Raw genomic sequence first — 20,596 nt, 5'->3', positions numbered from 1 at the left:
TACATTTTGAGATCTCAAAAATTAATCAAAGTTACCTGTTCTTCAAAGAACATCATTTGAGAACAAAGATGGGAATCATCTAGTTAGACTGCAACTTTCAACATTTCTCACCATTGGTGATGCTGGCCAGGGCTACAGTCCAACACCTGGAGAAATGCTGTAGAGCTTTACAGCGCATAAGCACTTTATAGCTGAGACAAAGAAATCTGTTTATTTCACATCATAGCAATTAATGTCAGTCCCTAGCCTATAGATTTTAGTGAAGTGGGTGAACAACGTTTGCTACATGAAATTCAAAGAGGATTGGGCCGATCAATTTGACAATCTAGGCAGATATAAGATTTAACAAGACACGGATTGGTTTTACTTTCCTTCTTTCTAACATAACTGTTAATATCAGAGGGAGAAGCTTTAAGAAATGTCTGTGAAAGAGGATTCAGAAAGAGGTATTATACAATAGTTAAGAAAAGAACATGATGACCATTTGGAGCTGTCCTGAAGCCTAGGCTGTATATAGGAAGGAAGGTGTCCACTAAAACTTTCCAGAGACAAAAGAATTTGTCTCTGGCCTTCTTGAGTTCAGCTTACACTTTTGAATTTGGGGAAGGAATGCCATTCCAGGACATCTGGAGAACAAATAATGGAATGTTGTGGTGAAGGGGGGAGACCTCTCTCATTCACTGTTTGGGATGTGGACCTCAGTAGACTAAACCTGAGGTAATCCCGAATGTAATGGGACTTACTTCTGACTACGCATGCATAGGACTGCATTATGGGCAATGCTGCTTTATCAATGGTACAATAGAAGCAAATGCTCCAGGGCCTCACTAAGGGGCTCCATTCCGTTGTTAACGCCACAGACAAACACAAACCCCCTTCTACAGTACGACACCTGTATCTGAGAATTCAGTATCCATGGTTTTACTTACCCATGTATGAAAAACTATGTTCTCTCTAGGTTCTCAAGTGCAATTCTATGGTCAGCTTCCAGCATTTCTAGGTCCTCCAATGTGATTCCATGGTATGCTTGGACTGGAAGTTGTCCGGCTCAATGAAAATAATAGGGTACCTTATTACTTGCAGTTTCTGGCATCCATAGGGGAGGGTTTTTTAGAAAGTAAACTCCCCTATGGATATGATGCTGTCAAGCAATAATTATTCCAGCAGAGAGCCTGGCTGTAGATCTCTCCATACCTTTCCTAATGATCAACTGTATTTACCATCCATTCTTGCCCCCATTTCCAGGCCAAGGGCATGCCAAGAACTGCCATTTCTCTCTGGCCTTGGCCAAAGAAGTCTCCTCTTGGCTTGACAGCAAAATTCAGAAATGAACACTCTTTGGATTGAGATACACATTCTACGGGAATTGCATGTAATGTCTGCTTAATTACTATTTTCTCATTCTAAAAATGTCCTTAAGTAAATGATTTGCAAGAAATATTATATTGTTAGCCAAATTCCTGTTGCTCTCCCCCCTGAAATGCTGTTCACCTAACTACTTTTGGGCCTCTTTGAGGTTTCAGATGCTTACTTGCTAGAGAAACATGAGCAAGGAAACAACAGTGGGGCAGTATCTGAGGAAAACCAATAAATGGTAGAAGAATTAGGTGCCTTCCATAGTGTCTTTCCACTAGAAAATCCTTCCTCGGGTGGGTGACATGTAGAAGAGATTGGCCACATGGTTAATGTTACCAATAGGAGGCTTTTTAAAAAAGAGAATAGATGCTATCCTATGGAATCTGCAGCCAGTCATAATCATAACTATAGATGCTTCATAGATGATGACAAATTGTTCTAAAGTGAAGTGGGTCGGAGATAGAGCAATACCAGATATCTTGAGTTCAAATCAACAATCCAGAAAGCTATTCATATAAAAAAATAAGTCCAAACCTGGAATGAACAAGTTCGGTACAGGCTTTTTCATTTATTATTATTTTTTATGCACAAAAGAAACTCGATAAGAGTTTTGGGACTGATAGATCTGCACCTTCAATAACAGTATGCTCTTGATTTTAGCACACAGATGTTGAAGATATGCAAAATCAGGAAACCAAGAGAAGGAACATTGCATAGGGTCAAATCATACTCTCTCCAGATATTTTTTAAAATATTAGCAACAAGCACAGGTAACTGCTAAGAAAGAGAGAAATGTATTGTTGGATAGGTAGATTGAAGAAAGGAAGCTGATATAAGGAGCCAGAGAAACACACTACACACACACATGCATTAAAAGAGAAGGAGTCAGAGAATCAAAATTGGAGGAAGTCAAAATAGACCCCCAATTGTTTTGGAAATAAATGCCCCGTAATTTGCTAAACAACACTGTATAGTCTGGAAAAGGAAAAAGGGCAACAACGGCCAGAGAATTGTCACACGTGTGCCTTTAGCCAAAAGGTCTTTAGACAACTTTGCCAATACTGTACTGACTACACAAATTAGTCTTCACCTGGCCCTCTGATGACACTAGACCATCAGAACAGATGGATGTCCTATTTGGCAACCGTCATGTCAAAATTCACCCTCAGCTTATTTGACTGGCTTGCTTTAAGGTATACCAACAGGACACAAGGGAATGAAGTTGTCAGCTAAACATCTGATCATTTTTGGCCTCTCCTTCTGACAGTCGGACACCTCCACTTAATGGGCAGAAGAGAGGCAGCCATCTGGTGCAAGATCAAGTGGACTAAGATTCATATCTTCAGAAATGTAATGTTGCAGCTTGAATACCTCACATTTATTCAATATAATACTTTCGATTTGTATTATTCAGTCTCAAATGTAAGCCTCACCAAAATCAAATTTTAAATAGAGGGAAATGATGGAAAGAATGTTACAGGATTAAGTCACTGTCTCAGTACTAGCTGTGGGGAAAAGGGAACCCAGATATTTGGTTTTTAAATCAGTGATGATCTGCTCTTGCTTTTTATTTGTTTGTTAGTTTTAGGTTTTTGCCTGATGGTGCTGTTCATCTTCAGTGTGATTAAGAGTGAAGTGCCATTGTACTTATAAATGCCATTGGGAACTGCATCTTTTCTAAGTACTACACTGCCTCATATCCTTTGTCTCTCAGTTTAGAATATAATGTCACTCACCTGGAGCTAGAGGTGGGTTGAGGTGATGTAGAATACACCTATAAAAGGCTACACAGAGAGAATGGATGGGTGTCCTAGAGAAATACTCTGTATTTCTCTCCTCTGTCAGAGTGTATCTGGTGTACCTCCTTATGTGTGCACACAATTCTTGTGCTCCTTTTGTAGTTGTATTTGCACTTTCTGTTGAAAATTCAAAGCACAAAGAATTTAATGCAGCTCAAGCCCCTTCACTTTTAAATGATGAACGAAGACACTCTTTTTGAGAAGATCACAGACTTGTTTCAAGGATTTCCTCTGTTTGTGACAGAGTTTGGGATTAAAACTTTTTCCAGCTTGAAAGGACATAGGACATCTAATTCTCTACTAAATAGGTGGCAATGCCAACAGCTCTTTCTAACACACACACACACACACACACACATCCCTTAGTAAAACTACCCAGGGTCTGGTAAGAAGGCTTTGTAAACTGCACCCAACCTACAGTTCACCTGCTTTAACCTTTTGAGCTCTTTTAAATAAAACTTTACTTCAGAAATTTATATTAGGACCATTGTTGTCATTATCTCAGTATGTTAACTGTTAATATGGCTTTATTCATTCGGAAGAAAGGAAATATTATTCTCATGCTGTAAATAGAAAACTGAAGAATTATTCAAGAAAGTGATTGTCATGCCTTAAATCACAAGGGAAGCCTGTAAACAAAATGTGAGTGTTCTCCCAAGGCTCTTATTTGAAGCAGTCAAGGAAATTCCACATTGTTGGTTTAGTGCCCAAACAACACTGAAGGATTTTTATTATATCACAACACCACACTGCTTGTAGAAACTGGCAGAGGGATACTGAATCATGTCACTACACCAGCAATGGATTGGGCAACAATCTCTTGGAGTAGGGATGAAAGAGAGGGCAAAGTGGTGAATGGTTACATGCCTAAGGCTCCTTCCTGGTATATATTTCCCTTGCCAATTGCACACCTTATTCCACAGAACAGAATGTTTCTGTAGTCAATATTAACATATATATGCAGCCCACCCAGTAGGATCATAAATTCTTCCATACTGTAAAGACACAAAAAATTGCTGAATGGCTTGTGACTGAAAGAAAAAGGAATTTATATAGGTGTAATACAGTCTTCAGCTTTAGAAAAATCGTATGCCTGTGCCCTCCTCCAATCACTGATAATAGCTATTGGTAAAATATGACATCTTTAGCAAGACATGTAATTCTATTTCTCTTTCCCTCCACATTTGCTACTGAAGCCTTGACAAGCCTTCATTATCAGGAGCAAGTGATTCGCCTTTTGCAAAACCTCACTGGTTTCCAATTCATTTCTGTGTTTAAATAAGTTAGAATGAGGATGGCCAGTGTTTTGCCTCTGCCCATATGAGCCTACTCTTCTCTATTTCTATCTAACATCTGAATACTGGTTGATGTGGATGCGGGGAAGGCTATTCTTTGCCTGCAGTGAATTGTGAATCTCCCTGCCTAAGGTGGCCTACCTTGCCCATTCTCTGATTTTTTCCACTGTTGTATAGAGTCCCTTTTATTCTGATAGATATTGGACCTGTTAAACTCTTCACTGTTTTCGTGCTTCTAAAAATTTGGTGAGTTCCTGCTACTATCGTCTCTCCCAGGGTTTAAATTTTAAAAATATGTTTCTTGTTGGTTAGTTGGTTTAAATTTAACGCGAGAATCTTATTACTTTCTTTTTCTTTTCTTTCAACAGGAAGACAGAGACAAATTGGTTTTATAGTTATGAGTCCACTGGGCTGTCTTGAAGAAGAGCCAGATTTGGACTGAGAAGAGCTGAGCATTACATTCTTGTGCACCCATGAAATATACAAGGCAGCTGTGAGGACAGAAAGGGGTAACCATAACTTAATCCTCAGGTCCTTGGAGGAAAGGCATGACATACACTGCGATGGCACTTTAAGTAGAACAGTAAGGAAAACTGGGTGATGCAATATATTCACCATCTTGTGTTTTGCATTCCTCACAAATGCTTTAAAATGACATTGCCTTAGATGCACAAAGTGTACAGCATCAAGGGTTTTTAAAGCACACACACAAAATTAAAACAAACATGGCATATTTGGGGATGAGAATGTGTGCCAATGGCTGCTGTCCGTTGGCAGCTCTGTTCGTTTGGCTCTGTGTCGCTTGTTCTTTTTTCCACTATAATAGGCTCAGAGAAACTATGGCAAACAGTAGGTCAAGGTACAAAGGTCTTTGAGGGAAAGACTGTGAAAAAGGTACATTGCAAGCTGCGATATGTACAGAAGGCAGCTGTGCTCAACCATCAAAAGGCACATCGTGCTAAAAGGGTGTGTAGTCCCCAGCTTCTAAAAGAAATAGCAAGAAAGCACTAGCTGGTGGGATCCAATTGCAAAAAGAATGAAACGGGGAAAAGTAAAATGTAGCCTCACTTAAAAGCTAACAGCACTATAGATGGCTAACAGATGAGGTAAGTTATAGAAAGTATTGCTCAAAGCATCAAGGAACAATAAGCAGGGGATAGTAAGAAATGTGCAGCCCAGCCACTGGTAACTTAGCCACTGGTATATTTACAAATAACTATGTACACGTTGTTCCTTTTTATTTTGAATACTAGAAGAAACTTCAGCTCAGAAACTATTATTATGATACTTGCTGGATTAATTTCTACCTTGCAGCGTAAGGATCACAAAGTGGCCCCTAAAGGATTGACAGACGCATAGTTATTAAAATCCCTCAGAGGGAAGAGTCCCCAATGTAGCAAGTTTATTAAGTTCCCCATTTAATTGCATTAAAAGTATGCACTTACACTTTCCAATTACTCCAGTGCCTCAGAGTAAACTGTCACACAGTTATTATGTAATTTGTGGATGTGAACGCATAACATTGCAAGATCCAGAATTTACCAATATGGCTGGTGGAGAATGGGGAGCGAAACTTTTCAAGAGCAGCACTTTAGTTTCTTGTCTGCTTTTGAGCTTGGCAACAGAATGGGATCTCTGGAAGTCAGACAGCCTAAGTCATTATCAAATTAAATTCAGACAAGGATACAACTCAAATCTACTAAAGAAGCAAGATGAAGACACGTCGAACATTACTTGAGTATTTTTACACATTCCATAGTATTTAGGAAACCCTAACTTAGGAGCTGGAGTTTATCCTTCATTGTTCACTTTGCAAAAGACCAGAGAAGACTAAGACAGATGCAGTCTTACATGTTCTGCTTGAGGAGTAAATGTTTTCTCTCTTGCAGACTCCAAAGTAAAGACATTCACTAAATGTAATACATATTCATATTTATTCATATGTATTTCCTGGACAGGGGTCAGGGGAAAAGAACCCAGAAATCACTAAGGAACCAGACCATATTTATTATGCATAGGCCATGGCTTCTCTGCTACTAAACAGGTCTTACAGGATGAACATCACATTCGCAGTATAGGTATTGGCGGCAGAATCCCAGGTAACTAAGGTTCACAGTCAGAGAGTTTGCTACTGTGACTCTTCCTTGAAATCTAGCTTAGTCCCGTGGTCATTTGAAGAGGATGAAATAAACTATAATACAAACACTTTTGTACAACAAGAGTTTAAAGTCATGCCAGACCATGACACATGGGTAAGGGTAACTTTCCTGTATGTCTCCAGTCAAAGGTTAAGCAGGCCTTCAAAATAAAACAAGACCTGATGTTTTGATCTTAATGTCTTTGCACGTAAAAACCAAACAGTAAAAGGAAGAGTACAAAGGTTGTTCCTGCAGTGATTTACCTAACTCCTTTTTTCTTTTTAGCTTGGTTCTGGCCATGGTCTTTTAGCAGGAGTTGAATGCCAACCTTTCAGGGGTGCTTTCGCTGTCTATCTCTACATGGTTGAGATTGGATGAGATGGAGCTCATCCTCCCAACTCTATGATCCTAAGGAGGTTATCTTCCTTCGTTCCTTCCTGCTGAAGGCAAATGAATTGTCTTTTGTTTTTAAGAAATGTCTCATGGAGCTCTGGAATTCTCTAGACGTTTTTCTAGGATTTTACCATAAGATCAGTAGACACAGGTAGCTTGTTGTAGGACATATTAGGCCTGACCTAGGATAGATGCCCTCCCAGTTTACATAACACAATGGTTTCCTTTATGCCCTCCTAACTAACTACACGGGTTGAATTCTCTTAGAAAGCCTGAACTCCTCTGATTTACATATTAAAACAAATGAACAGGAACTAATTAGCACATTACAAGTTTTATTCTCATTGACAACTATGCTAGAATCTATTGCACACACAGCCACAGAACAGGATTGTGTCATTTAGTTCTAGCTCTCATTTTCCCATTCTCACTCAATAGATATAAACCAAGCAAATATACTGCAATAAGAATTTAAATCTGGATGCACAAACATGCTAGTGGCAGTTTCCTCTGTTCTCCTCTTTTATCCTCCCTTCATTGGCTCCCCTTCCCCTTCCGGTACAAGCTTTTGTTACTGACTTTCAAAGCCCTCCATGGGTTGGCCCCTCCTTACTTATCTGACCTTCTTTCTCCTTACATTCCTACTCGCACCCTCCGCTCTGGTAGTCAGGGTCTCCTGTCACAGTGTAGGACTACCACTGCCCCCTCCCGAATTCGTCCCTTCTCGCTTGCTGCCCCTTACTCCTGGAACCTTCTTCCCCCACATGCACACCTCATCACTTCTCTACCCAGTTTCAAAACTGAATTAAAGACTATATTGTTTAGAGAAGCATTCCCAGAGGTGAGCCCCTCTCTGACCCAGGAAGCCTCCTTCTAACTATCCATCAAGAAGCCAAGCCCTTCCTCCAGTCCATCTGCCTTGGTCCAGGCCTCGGAGGTGGAGAAGATCTGCTGGACCTGATCCTATTCCCCACCACCACTCCCCTCTCCTTTTGTGTCGTGTCTTCTTAGATTGTAAGCCTGAGGGCAGGGAACCGTCTGACTAAAACATTAATGTACAGCGCTGTGTAAACTTACAGCGCTTTATAAATAAAGGTTAATAATAATAATAATAACAGTTTAGTAGCTGAATGTTTTATGTTAACATTAAGTATCTGGTAGAAACCACAGGAACGTCAGCTTTTCTAACCTAAGGATAGGATGGCAACAGGTAGCAAATATGCTGAACTATGAAAACTGGAGAGCAAGCCCTCATATAACTTTTATTCTCAATTGCCACATTTGTTGGTCTCTCCACATTCTCTTTGTCTCTGGATTGACAAATGAGGGCCTACTGGCATTGTTGAGGAGACCATAATTGGTCCTGGGACCACTGGTTGTTGATCCTACTGTATAGCTTCATCCACATCCACTTCACTAGCTAAGAATTTCAACAAAGCCAACGCAAGCATGTGTATATCTCAATTATTCTCCACAACTAAATCATTCCATTCCTTTCCAATATGCTTCTTGACTGGTTAAGGACACCCCCTCCCCAAAACTATACCTTCCTTATCCTTCTCAGTTAGAATAATGCATAGAAATTATATTTCATTCCTTGCAATAAGTCAGTGTTGTACACGTCTGATTTGTTGTTGTTGTTAACTGCCTCCAAGTCAATAGCAATCCGACAGTATCCTCTACTGTTTTGCTTAGGTCCTGTAAATCCACGCCTGTGACCTCTTTGAGTCTATCCATCTGATATACAGTCTACCTTTCCTAGCATTATTGCCTTTCCTAATGAGTCATGTCTTCTTATGATGTGGCCAGAGTAGCACAGCCTCAATATGTATCTTGGCTTCTAGGGAGATTTCAGGCTTGATCTGTTCAAGGACCCATTCATTTGTTCTTTTGGCTGTCCATGGCATCCTCACTACTCTCCTCCAGCACCGCATCTCAAATGAGTTGATTTTCTTCCCATCCGCTTTCTTCACTGTCCAGCTTTCGCATTCATACATGGCGATGGGGAATACCATAGCTTGGGCAATTCTGATTTTAGTGTTCATTCGTATATTTTTACTCTCTAGGATCTTGTCTACTTCTTTCATAGCTTTCCCATCCCTAGTCTTCAGATTTCTTGACTACAACATTTATTAACATTTCATACATGTTTGATCCTAGCTATGGGTGCTCTTTAACTATTTCGATTTCCTCATTGTCTAGGTAGAGTTTATGTATGTCTTCCATGGTAATTATTTTGGTTTTCTTTGGCCTGTTACAGATTGCCAAAATAAAGCTGCGTTGGGTCTCTTTGGAGGTATGCTATTTAAATGACGCATGGGTCCTAAGAGTCCGGAAGTCGCGCCAAAGCCACACTCCATTCCTAAACACTGGAGGGCAGCTTTGGTGCAGCTTCCGGATTCTTAGGATGCATGCATCATTTAAATAGCATACCTCCAAAGAGACCCAAAGCAGCTTTATTTTGGCAGTCTGTAACAGGCCTTTATGTTTAGCTTTAAAGCAGTGGTTGGGATCATGAGGCCAACCAGATGTTGTTGGATCACAACTTCCAAAAGTCCTAGCTAGCACAGCAGATAGTGAAAAATATTAGGTGCTGCAGGCCAACACTATCTGAAATGCTGCACAATTCCTTATGGTATGAAGAGGAATGCAAGTGATTCTATTTCCTCCGTCTTTTCCATGCACCGCTAGAAAGTGCTCCAGCGGCTCATATGGTGCGGTCAATACATGTCTTCCTGGCATTGTGGAGACCCAGCTCTTCAAGGAGGACTTTTAGACAAGCCAAACTAATAATCTACTCAAATTGCTGATTTGGGTTAGTAGAGCATTTCATTATACTGTACAGTATTTCCATTATTATCTTCATTATTTTCTTCTTCTATATTGTTAACAGTTTTAAGTTCAGAGCAATGCTTCTCAAATGAGGGGACATACTACTCTGAGCGTTCGATGTTTCAAATGAGTGGTTCCCTAATTGCCTACTAAGGGAATTAAAGAACTGCATTTTTGTAGGATGTATTGATTTCAATTAAGTTCCCAAGTTTTAATTCATGTATTGTGTGAACAAGCGTGTATATCAATTGGTTAGCATAACAATTAAAATACATTGGTTTCTAACTAAATACAGCTGATATACTTACTACCTAGGAGCACATTCCAAAAGCTTGGGTTAAGTAGCTCACCCAGATTTTACATTATAAAACTGCATCTTTTAAGAGATAAGGTGGAAGAATGTGAAAATCAAAGATATTGGTTTGGTTCTGCATTCATACATAAGGAAATTAAGCATGACAACTTACTGACAGAAGTCATAATCCAGGACAGGTTGAGTCTCTCATATCCAGAAATCTCCATCTAAATGGCTGAGACAATAACACCTTTGCTTTCTGATGGTTCAATGTACACAAATCTTGCACAAAATTATACAAAATACTGTGTATAAAATTACCTTCAGGCTATGTGTACAAGGTGTATACAAAACATAACTGAATTTCATGTTTAGACTTGGGTTCTAGCTCCAAGATATCTTATCATGTCTACACAAATATTCCCAAATTTGAAAAACTCTGAAATCCAAAACACTTCCGGTCCCAAGCATTTCTGATCAGTGAGACTCAACCTGAATGGAGTTAAGACCTGCTGGATAGAGAGACAAAAAAACCCTGGACCTTTTGAACCAATGTTTGTTCAGGAGACAAAAACGAATGTTTACCCTGAGTGGCCAAAAAACTAAATGGTAAGGAAGAGGCAACTTTGGTTTATCTGCATTATATCCAAACTGCATTCATAATAGTGATATTATAAGTAGCTTTAATGGAGAAATTGTTTGGGGGTTTTTGGCCCATGTTTATGCCATTATGGTTTAGGCACTCTGATCTTTTGCCTTTGTTTGGAAACCTACTAGAGCCACACGCTGCCTCTTGTGCCATTATCTACTACCACTGTTCTACAGACTAAGGACTAAAACACACTGCAGAAATAATCCAGTTTGAGACCCCTTTAACTGCCTTGGCTCAGCGCTATGGAATCCTGGGAATTGTAGTTTATTGTGGCACCAGAGCTCTGACAGAAGTGGCTACATGTCTCACAAAACCAGTTCCCAGAATTTCTTGCACTGTGCCAGGGCAGTTAAAGCGGTCTCAAACTGAATTATTTTTGCAGTGTGTTTTGGACCTAACTTGTAAACCTTCTGCAACATACTGTCAGTCCTCACCACTTGAGAAACTGGTGAGGACACAGTGCAGACAAAAGCTAATGTGCAAATATGCTATCACAGGTCTATGTGCACAAAAAGATTTACAGAGTTTGAAGAAACCTCCAAGGACCATCTAGTTCGACTCCCTACCAAAGGAGGAAAATCTCTAGTTAAAGTACTCCTAAGTCTGAGACATCCATCCACTACTCAAAAACCTTCTGTTGAGGTTCTGTATTCCACTGTCAATCAGCTCTTACCACTAGGGAATTCTTACTCGTGTTGTAATTTCAATCTGCTGGTTCAGGTCCTATCATCTGGGGCAGGGGTAGGCAACCTGCGGACCGCGGGCCGGATGCGGCCCGGCGAGGCCTTGGGACCGGCCCCAGCCCGGTCCTGTTGCCGATTGCTGCCGGGGCCTTTGGCGTCTTGCACGAGGGGCATGGTGGGACAATTGTCTATAGAAGCCTCAGAAACATGCATTTATCTTAACATTTTTTTAAAAATCAGCAAATTTTTTCACGTGTCCTCCATTTTTTATTTAAAAAGTGCCCTCCATTTGAAAATTTTGTCCTACATTTGTCCTGGTTTATTTATTTATTTAATTTTTTAAAAAATTGTTTAATTATTTTTTTGCTTCGGCCCCCCAGTTGTCTGAGGGACAGCAGCCCGGCCCCTGCCTCAAAAAGGTTGCCTACCCCTGATCTGGGGCAAGTGAAAGCAAGCTCACTCCATCTTCCACATGGCAGCCATTCAAATACTTGAAAGGCAGCTATCAGATAGCCTCTGTCTTCTCTTCCTCTGGCTAAACATACTCAATTCCCTCACCCATTCCAGGCTCCTTACCACCTTGGTTGCCCGCCTTTGGACACATTCCAGTTTGCTGACATCCTTAGTGATGTCAGATGCCAGCAGAACAGAGTAAGCTATTACTTCTCTTGAGCTGGACACCATACTTCTCTTGATGCACTGCCTTGTTTTTGCTACTACACCATACCACTGACTCGTGTTTAGCGTCAACATTAAATTAAAATTACAGTTGTCCTTCCATATCTACAGATCTTTTATGCACAGATTCTGCCACCCATGGCTTGAAAATATTCCCAAAAGCTATAAATTCCAAAAAGCCAACCTTGATTTTGCGATTTTATATAAAGGACACCATTTTACTGTGCCATTGCATTTAATGGGACTTGAGCATTATCCTGTGCTCTTGCTATAAATAACAAAACACATATTCAAATGTCATGGTTTGGGGGGAGAGATGCTGATCAGCAAGTTATTCAATTTTGTTTTATAAAGAGAAGGATATGTTACTGTTAAACACATCCTTAGACCAGGATTGTGAACATGCAACCCTCCAGACGCGGTTGAGCTGCAACTCCCACCATTCCTCACCAATGAGTGTGCTGGTTTGCTAGGGCTGCTGGGAGTTGCAGTCCAAACAATATCTGGAGCGTGGCACCACTTCCTGCCTCAGAGCATCTCAAGCATCCTGCAATACAAACAAGAAGCATTCCAGGGTTTCAAACCTTTTTTTCCCATGTTGTGTTGTTAAGGAAGGCTCTTCTCTTTCATTCCATGCAACATTTCATAAAGGGGACAGCTGTACATGGCATTAAAAATAAGAGACACCACGATAACTCCATTCCAACCAAAACAGCAGAAATTCCATGTTTTCAGTCAGCTTTACTTCTCCCTAAACATTGGTGGCTGTCACGGATGAAGAATACATTTACTACTTGGTGAGAGCTAACAAGAAATCATGAACCTCTAGCTCCCACTAATGTAATGGATCAACACCAATTGATGCACAATGATTTGGCACACATACACACACAACAAGGGAGACTAGGACAACTTCAAAGCAACATTCATTTAAAAAATCTTAAACCATGTTTCCTTAAAAACAAACAAACCACAAACCCCAAATCTATGGCAGACAAGAGGGATAAAACTTAATCCTCTCCTTTTTTTTCTAAGGAGGTGCATTAATCACAACTGCTGCCGTTGATCCATTTCCCAATGGTACAAGAACAGCGGAAGAATTGTTTCAGCACAGATATACAAAGCAAAATTAAAATGCTATCTAACACTTTTGATAGCAAAACCTTTATTTTGACCACATCCTCTTGGCTGCCTGGAAAATTTCTATAGGCCTCGTTTTGGAATAAATGCATTAATAAAATCACATGTACACAATTATAACTGGGTTATTTCAGTGAAATAGTCGGCTGGCCAAAGACTTAAGAAGGTACTCAGGTATCCTGCAGTAAATGAATCAGAATTACTAATGTAAAATGTAATCAATCTCAAGCCATATCACTATACTGTAGTGTTATTTCATGTTGTGTTGTTACCTGTAAACAACAACAAAAAACCTCAAAACAATATACTGTCACCTTAGAGTGTATTAAGATAATCAAAACAAGTAAGGGAAACCCAGCAATGTCACTTGTGTTTGTCAAAAGCCACTGTTTCCAAGTCAGACAAAAAACAGACACAATAAATCTCAGCCCTGTCTCCAGATCTCCAAACACCTTTTCATTAACACTAATTTTCAGCACCGAAAGTTTTGATAAACATCAGTACTACTGGAAATAACTCACTCCAGGGATGTCCATACAACATGAATCCATTGCAGTCAGGGTAAGGGGAGAGTAGCTTCAGGGTGGGGGGAAAACCCTGCTTTTTGTTTACTTTGGATTTAGAAAACATATATAGAATGACCTCTTGTGTGTTTTAGTGCCTTTATTACTGTGAACTTTGAGGTAGGTAAGGGTCTGGATAAACTCCAGAGGAGATTAACTAAACTGGACTACTAGGGGCCATACAGAAAGACAGGCCAATGCGGAGAACTAAAGTATGGGTGTTGTGCAAATGTCTGTGACATAAGAGCATAAGAGAATCAAGAAACAATGACAAATATGTAAAAAAATAAACTAGATGGAGCCATGATGTGTGTATTAAGTGAACAGAACACCTGAAAAGCAACAACTGTATGTTTATGCCACAGAAAGGCATCTCCTCGAGGAAACACAACAATGAATTTGCCAGAACACAAGAACTGTGAAGATAGCATTTAGCAACAAAAATCACTTCAGAGGGAAACCTCTAGACTCCTTGTTTCATTGTGCTGCCCTGTTTTCTCTTGAACCCTATCAGCACAAAACAGACATTGCGGGAGAAGGCCAGAAGCCCAAGTTTGAGATTGCATGAAGAGGAGGTTTCGGTGGAGGAAGAGGTAAGGAGATGATGGCCCACTTCTGTTAAGTCTTTAAATATAACGTATCAGAATAAAAACGTCACTGATATGTTCAGAAGCCCCTTTTCAAAAGCAGACACCACCAACACCAGATTTCTCCCTTTCAGTCTGACAGCACAGAAAAGAAACCCTTTCTCCCCTCTCTCTTCTGGCCTTGCACTGGGCCACAGACAGGAGTACTCAGAAATACACAAACCAGGCATCTCCTGCCTACTAGAAAGTGGGGACAGGCAACCCTTTGCTTTGGTTTTGGAAATGGAATAGTATGCAGGTGGAGGGGGAAAGGCAAGCAAAACAGACCACTGGGAAATCAATCCCCCCCCCCATTCCTCCTAGACCTAGAGAACACATACTCATCCAAACGCTGCAAAGGAGCTCCCCTTCTCTTATCCCCCCCAAAAAAATCCCTTCCTGCTGGAAAAAGGAAAAACATATATCAGAAGCCTTGAGAGGCTCCACCAAGCAAGGATAGAAAGAGGGAGGGAGGGAGGGAGAAAAATCTCCCCCAGAGCCCCCCACCAAAAACACAAACCAACCAACACCCTTATTCCAGAAGCCTGTAGGACTCTATGCCAGGGATGGATGGATGGTTGGGGGATCTCCTAAAGCCCCCCCCCAACCCTTATTCCAGAAGTCTGGAGGGCTCTATACCAAGGAAGGGTGAATGGGGTAAGATTTGGTTGGAGGGAAATCTCTTAGAAAACACCCCCACCCAAACCTTATTCCAGTGGTCTGGGTGGGCCTATACCAAGGAAGATTTTGGGGGACATCTCCTAGAGCCCACCTACCCCCAAATCCTTATTCCAGAAGCCTGGAGGTTCTATACCAAAGAAGGCTGGATAGTTGAGGGGAAATCTCCTAAAAAACCCCACCACCAAAATAACAATAAAAGCTTAGACTCTATACCAAGGAAGGATTGGGGGGGAGAATCTCCTAGAGGCCACCCCCAAAACCCTTCTTCCAGAGGCCTTGAGGGCTCTATGCCAAGGAAGGGTAGATGGCTGGGGAGGACATCTCCTAGAAACCCCCCCCCCAAAACCTCTAATTCCAGAGGTCTGGAGAGCAACATACCAAGGAATGGTGGAGGGAAATCTCCTAGAGCCCTTCCCCCCAAAAAACCCTTTATATCAGAAGCCTGGAAGGCAATATACCAAGAAATGGTGCCCCCCCCAAAATATTTATTCCAGAAGCCTGGGGGGCTCTGTACCAAGGAAAGGTGGAGGGAAATCTAAAAAAAACCCAAAATCTTTATATCAGGGCAATGTATCAAGGCAGTGTAGATGGTGGGGGGGGACATCTCCTAGAGCCCCCCCCCAAAAAGCACCCCTTAATTCCAAGGTCTGGAAGGCAATATCTCAAGGAAGGGTAGAGGGCAATCTCCTGGAGCCCCATATTATCTTTATTTCATAACCCTGCAGGACTCTATACCAAAGAAGGGCAGAGATGGAAATATCCTAGAGAGCCCCCCCTGAAAAAAACAACCCTTATACTGTATCAGAAGCCTGGAGGAAGGGTAGATGGCTGGAGGGGGAGCATCTCCTAGAGCCACCAAACGCCTAATTCCAGAGATCTGGAGGGCAATATATAAAGGAAGGGGGGATAGTTAGGGGGAAATGTAGAACCATCCTCCCCCACCTGCCAGGAAGGAAGGAAGGAAGGAAGGAAGGGAAGAAGGGAGGATGGATGAGTAAGGGTGAATCTGCCAGAGGCCTCCCTCAAAGCCCAGCCCAGGCTTGGCCCCCAAAGACCAGGACCCATTTATGATGATGGTGGTGGTGATGATGATGGTGGCATTAAATGGGGCGACACTGTATTGTGTAGAGAAGCCCTGGAGCCCCAGAGAGAGAGAGAGAGAGAAAGGCTGGACTGGGGGAGCCAGGGTTGCTGCTTCTGGTGTTGCTGCTCCTACCCAGAGAAACACACACACACAGGGCTGGCTGGCTCCCTCCCTGCCCTGTTGTTGTTGTTGTGGTGTTGGTGGTGTTGGTTGTGTGTTGTGGCGTGCCCCCTCCCCTTCCAAGAGGGCCCTGTCACAAGCCCTGGCTGCCAGGTAGCCAGAGTTAAGAGATTTAAAGAGAAATTGCTACATTGTAACAAACTCACCGTGATGTTTGAGCAGCAGTCGGCGCGGGGTCTCCCAGACATCCCCGCACGGGCTCCGCTGCAAGGACCCCGACGAGGCACGGGCCCAGGGCTGCCCGGCGCAGCGCCTGACTCCAGCGCCAGCAGCAGCAGCAACAAGCAAAGCAGCAGGACACTGCCTCCTCCTCCTCCTCCTTTGCAAAAGGGAGAAGAAAAAGAAGCAACACAAAACAAAGTCAACAACGACAACAGTGCTGCTGCTACTAATAATAGTAATATTTCATGTTGCAAAACATAACATCTGTTTTATTTCTTTGCAATAAAATAAGTGCCCACTTCCTTGCAGTTTTGTTCCTGGGGTCATGTTTTGCAACATTAAGCAAAATTAAATGCAAATTTAATAATAATAATAATAATAATAATAATAATAACTTGCTTCATCTCCTCTAATGGGGCCTCCTTGCAATCCTATATTTTTAATATTAAATTAAATGCAATATATATATATATATATATATATATATAAAATATCTTGCTTCACCTTTTCCAGTGGCACTTCCTTGCAAACCTCTGTTTTTAAAATTAAACTAAATACATTTTTCAAAAGCTCCCTTCACATCTTCCAAGGGCACTTCCTTGCAATCTTATATTGTTAACATTAAATTAAATGCAATTTTTTTAAAATAATAAGATCTTCCTCCACTTAAATATAAATTAAATTCAATGCAATTAAAAAGCAAGAACATCTCCCTCCACTTCATTGGCATTTGGGGTTGCCAACATAAGCCATGCATGTGCCCAAGAGCATCCCCAGCCAGGGCTATCAAGCAAGGGCTGAATTAAAGGGGCAGCTGCTCAGAAGGCCAAAGAGAAGGAGGGCAAAGATGGAAGAGAGGGAACCCTGCAAGAGTGGGCAAGGAGCAGGGGGACCAGGGGCCTTAGCAGCCAAGGAGGACAAGGCCATCCCAAAGGAGGAGGGCATGCCCCAAAACAAACGCTAAAAGCACTCACAGGGATGTCAACTCATGCTTCTTAGTCCTTCTCAAAATGGAGGCCTTCAAACAGAGGCTGGATGGCCATCTGTCAATGGGGATGCTCTGATTTAGATTTCCTGCATGGCAGAATGGGGTTGGACTGGATGAGGGCCCTTCTTGGGGTCTCTTCCAACTCTACAATTCTATGGGTCTATGGGACATTGGGGAATTCTTCCTAGACAGAAGGTTGACATGGAGGACAGGAGGATATCTGGGAACCCTGTGTAAATTGTATGTATATAAACACACACACACACATAAACATACATATATACATACGCACACACATATACAACATATATATATATATATATATACACACACATTGTGTATATATATATATATCACACACAGCTATATATACACACAATACATATACATACACATATATACATATATATACACATACACAGCATATAAACAGTATATATATATATATATATATATATACACACTGTATACACACATATAAATACATATACACACAACATATATATATGTGTGTGTGTATTATATACACACACAACATATATATCTACAGCGCTATATAAATAAAGCTTAAGAGCGGGGTTTAAATAAATATTAATTATTAATAATAATGATCATCATGTATATATACATGTATATACACACATACACACACACACACACACACACACAGGTCATGGTGGCCTATCTGGTCACTCTGAAAGGGGAGCAGGTATAATGGATGCTGCCTGTATACATAAACCTTGTGCTGCAAATGAAGTGAGCAACTGTGGGATCCAGGGGCCAATTTTCTTCACTTGGGGCCCTCTAAAGCCCAGAGTGACTGCCAAAAACCAAAACAAGCTTTTTAGGAAATGCTAAACAATGTGCAAGGGGCCTTCTTCAACCACTTTAAAAAGCGAGTTACTGTTCCTAAAAGCCTCCAAAGAAGTCAGTTCTGTTCTCAAAAAAGAAGGGTTTTGGGGATGCATTTATCCCAAATATTGCACTGTATCCACCTTTGCTGGGAGTGTTACACGTACCTGGAAACCATGTAATGTTTGTACAGTATTCTTCTCATCGTGGTATTAAAATAATAGATTATTAAACAATGGTAATAATGGAAGACTCAGGAGGTAATTCTGCCAATAGTTATGCCAATTTCAAGGTTTTACGATCTGTTTAACAACATGTACCAGTTGCAGTGAGTCATTTGTTTGACTGTACAGTTGTACTAGATATTACCTACCGCATTGCTCTGTAGTTCATAAAGTATCTAGGAATTTTAAGTTGGCAATCCTACACACACACATTCATAGAAGTCTCATTGAGTACATACTTGTACAACTTGTGTTAAAAACACAAGGGAAATAAACTTACCAATAAGGAAATCACTAATAAGGATGTAGACTTAGTGTGAATAATAAGCCATTTTTATGTCCAGATCACCAGAACTGTAGGGTATTAGACACAGGGAAGTGCATGTCTCAATAAACTGTATATTAGAAATTGAAGGAACCGTTTTAATACAAAGACCTTACCTTTTGCAGAGAAAATTCAATGCAATATATATATATCTCTCACAACGTAAACACTTTTTTGTGTATGCTTGCTTGGAAACAAGTCTTACTGCGTTTAATAGCACTTACTTGAGGAAGCATTCATAGGTTTGCCAGTCCTGAGCAAGTTTGCTTGATGCCACTTAGTTCATTGGGACTTGCTGATAAAGCCTACTTATTATAATGGGTCGTTCTCAACGGTTTTTCTCAGCTGCTCAGCCCAGATCCATCAATCTGGATATGGAAAACAAACAAGTGATGTCTGTTTTATTAATGAGAACAAGTCACGTTTTTTATTTTATCAATCAGAGCAAGCCAGAACAAGTCTGAACAAAGAATGATAGCGTTCGGACTTTAGTACTCATTTCTAATCTTACTATGAACCCATACAAAATTCTATTTGGATACTGTTTTTCTAACACATATAAGAGTGATTTATTACAGTGTTGAGTTTGAGCCTGACGATGGTTCAAGGTGTTCTGCCATTGAATTACTGTAAACACAAACAGAACCAGTGATTTGAGTGTTGGACGATGACTGGGGAAACCAGGGTTCAAATTGTGGCTTGGCCACGTCAACCCTTGAGGAAGCCACACTTTCTCAGCCTCAGAGGATGGCAATGACAAAAACCCCTATGAAGAAACTTGCCAAGAAATAATAGAGCAATAATAATTTTCAGGACAGGTGTTGCATGGACAACTAGTCCATCCCTGTTGTATTTGCTTTGGGTCCAAAACACACTGCAGAAATAATCCAGTCTGAGACTGCTTTAGCTGTCTTGGTTCAGTGCTAGGGAATCCTGGGAATTGTAGTTTATTGTGGTACTAGAGCTCTCTGACAGAGAAGGCTCAATGCATTAAGCCAGGGCAGTTAAAGCAGTCTCAAACTGGATTATTTCTGCAGTGTGTTTTGGACCTTAGTTGTATTGATTAGTATTAATTCATGATTTTGCAAGGGATTGGCTCTGCTGCTTCCCCCAGAGCAAAAAGTAGTCATCATCATCAACAGACAAATGCAAGCAGTAACTCAGTTACTTGTTTTGGATGCAAGTAGCTGAAACGAGGCAGGAGGGGGATTTCTTGGTGTAAAGTGTGCTTGTCCTCAATGCTCTCCTTGCAGCCAGCCAGGCTCTGCTAAATAAGCCTCTGCAGTCAGGCATCTGGAAGCCCAGCTCAGCAATGGGTCCTTGGCTGGCTAATTAAAAACTGGTTTTGCGCCTTGCCTTGATTGGCTGAAAGTGGAGCAGAGGGCCGGGCTGAGAGCAGGCTTCCCTGGCCCTGATTAGACAGGCTGGCTGTGATTGACTGCGGTTGCTAATTAACCCAGGGGCAGGGCTTCCCTGCTGTGTTTACACTCTGCCATTGGTGGGATTTGAATGGGCTCCAGTTTGTGGTTCTGTTTGGGTGGGACTGGCTTGGGAAGGGCTATAAAAAAGGCTGCACAGAAGGAAGAAGAAGGTTTTGCAAGAGGGATGAAGAGGAAAAGGCTCTCCAGGAATTCAGTTCTGCTTTCTCTC

The 20,596-nt window shown here is 41.2% G+C and overlaps 1 protein-coding gene across 5 annotated transcripts in view; it reads right to left on the bottom strand.

Moving 5' to 3' along the window:
- Positions 1-20,243, bottom strand: part of LOC121917525 (BRD4-interacting chromatin-remodeling complex-associated protein-like) — a 77,354-nt gene extending 57,111 nt beyond the window's left edge. For 4 of the 5 annotated variants that reach the window (XM_042443567.1, XM_042443569.1, XM_042443571.1 and 1 more), the window contains exons 1-3: positions 20,115-20,243; positions 19,171-19,314; positions 16,542-16,714 (exon numbers count right to left, since the gene is read on the bottom strand). The gene's annotated coding sequence lies outside the window, so the exon portion shown is untranslated. Of the gene's footprint in view, positions 1-16,541; positions 16,715-19,170; positions 19,315-20,114 lie in introns of those variants that run through there. The other variant, XM_042443568.1, reaches the window with a different exon arrangement.
- Between the last annotated feature and the right edge of the window lie 353 nt (positions 20,244-20,596).

Source organism: Sceloporus undulatus, unplaced genomic scaffold (assembly GCF_019175285.1).
Source record: "Sceloporus undulatus isolate JIND9_A2432 ecotype Alabama unplaced genomic scaffold, SceUnd_v1.1 scaffold_23, whole genome shotgun sequence".
NCBI classification, from domain to species: Eukaryota; Metazoa; Chordata; class Lepidosauria; order Squamata; family Phrynosomatidae; genus Sceloporus; species Sceloporus undulatus.
This window is presented reverse-complemented; position numbering and strand designations above follow the sequence as displayed.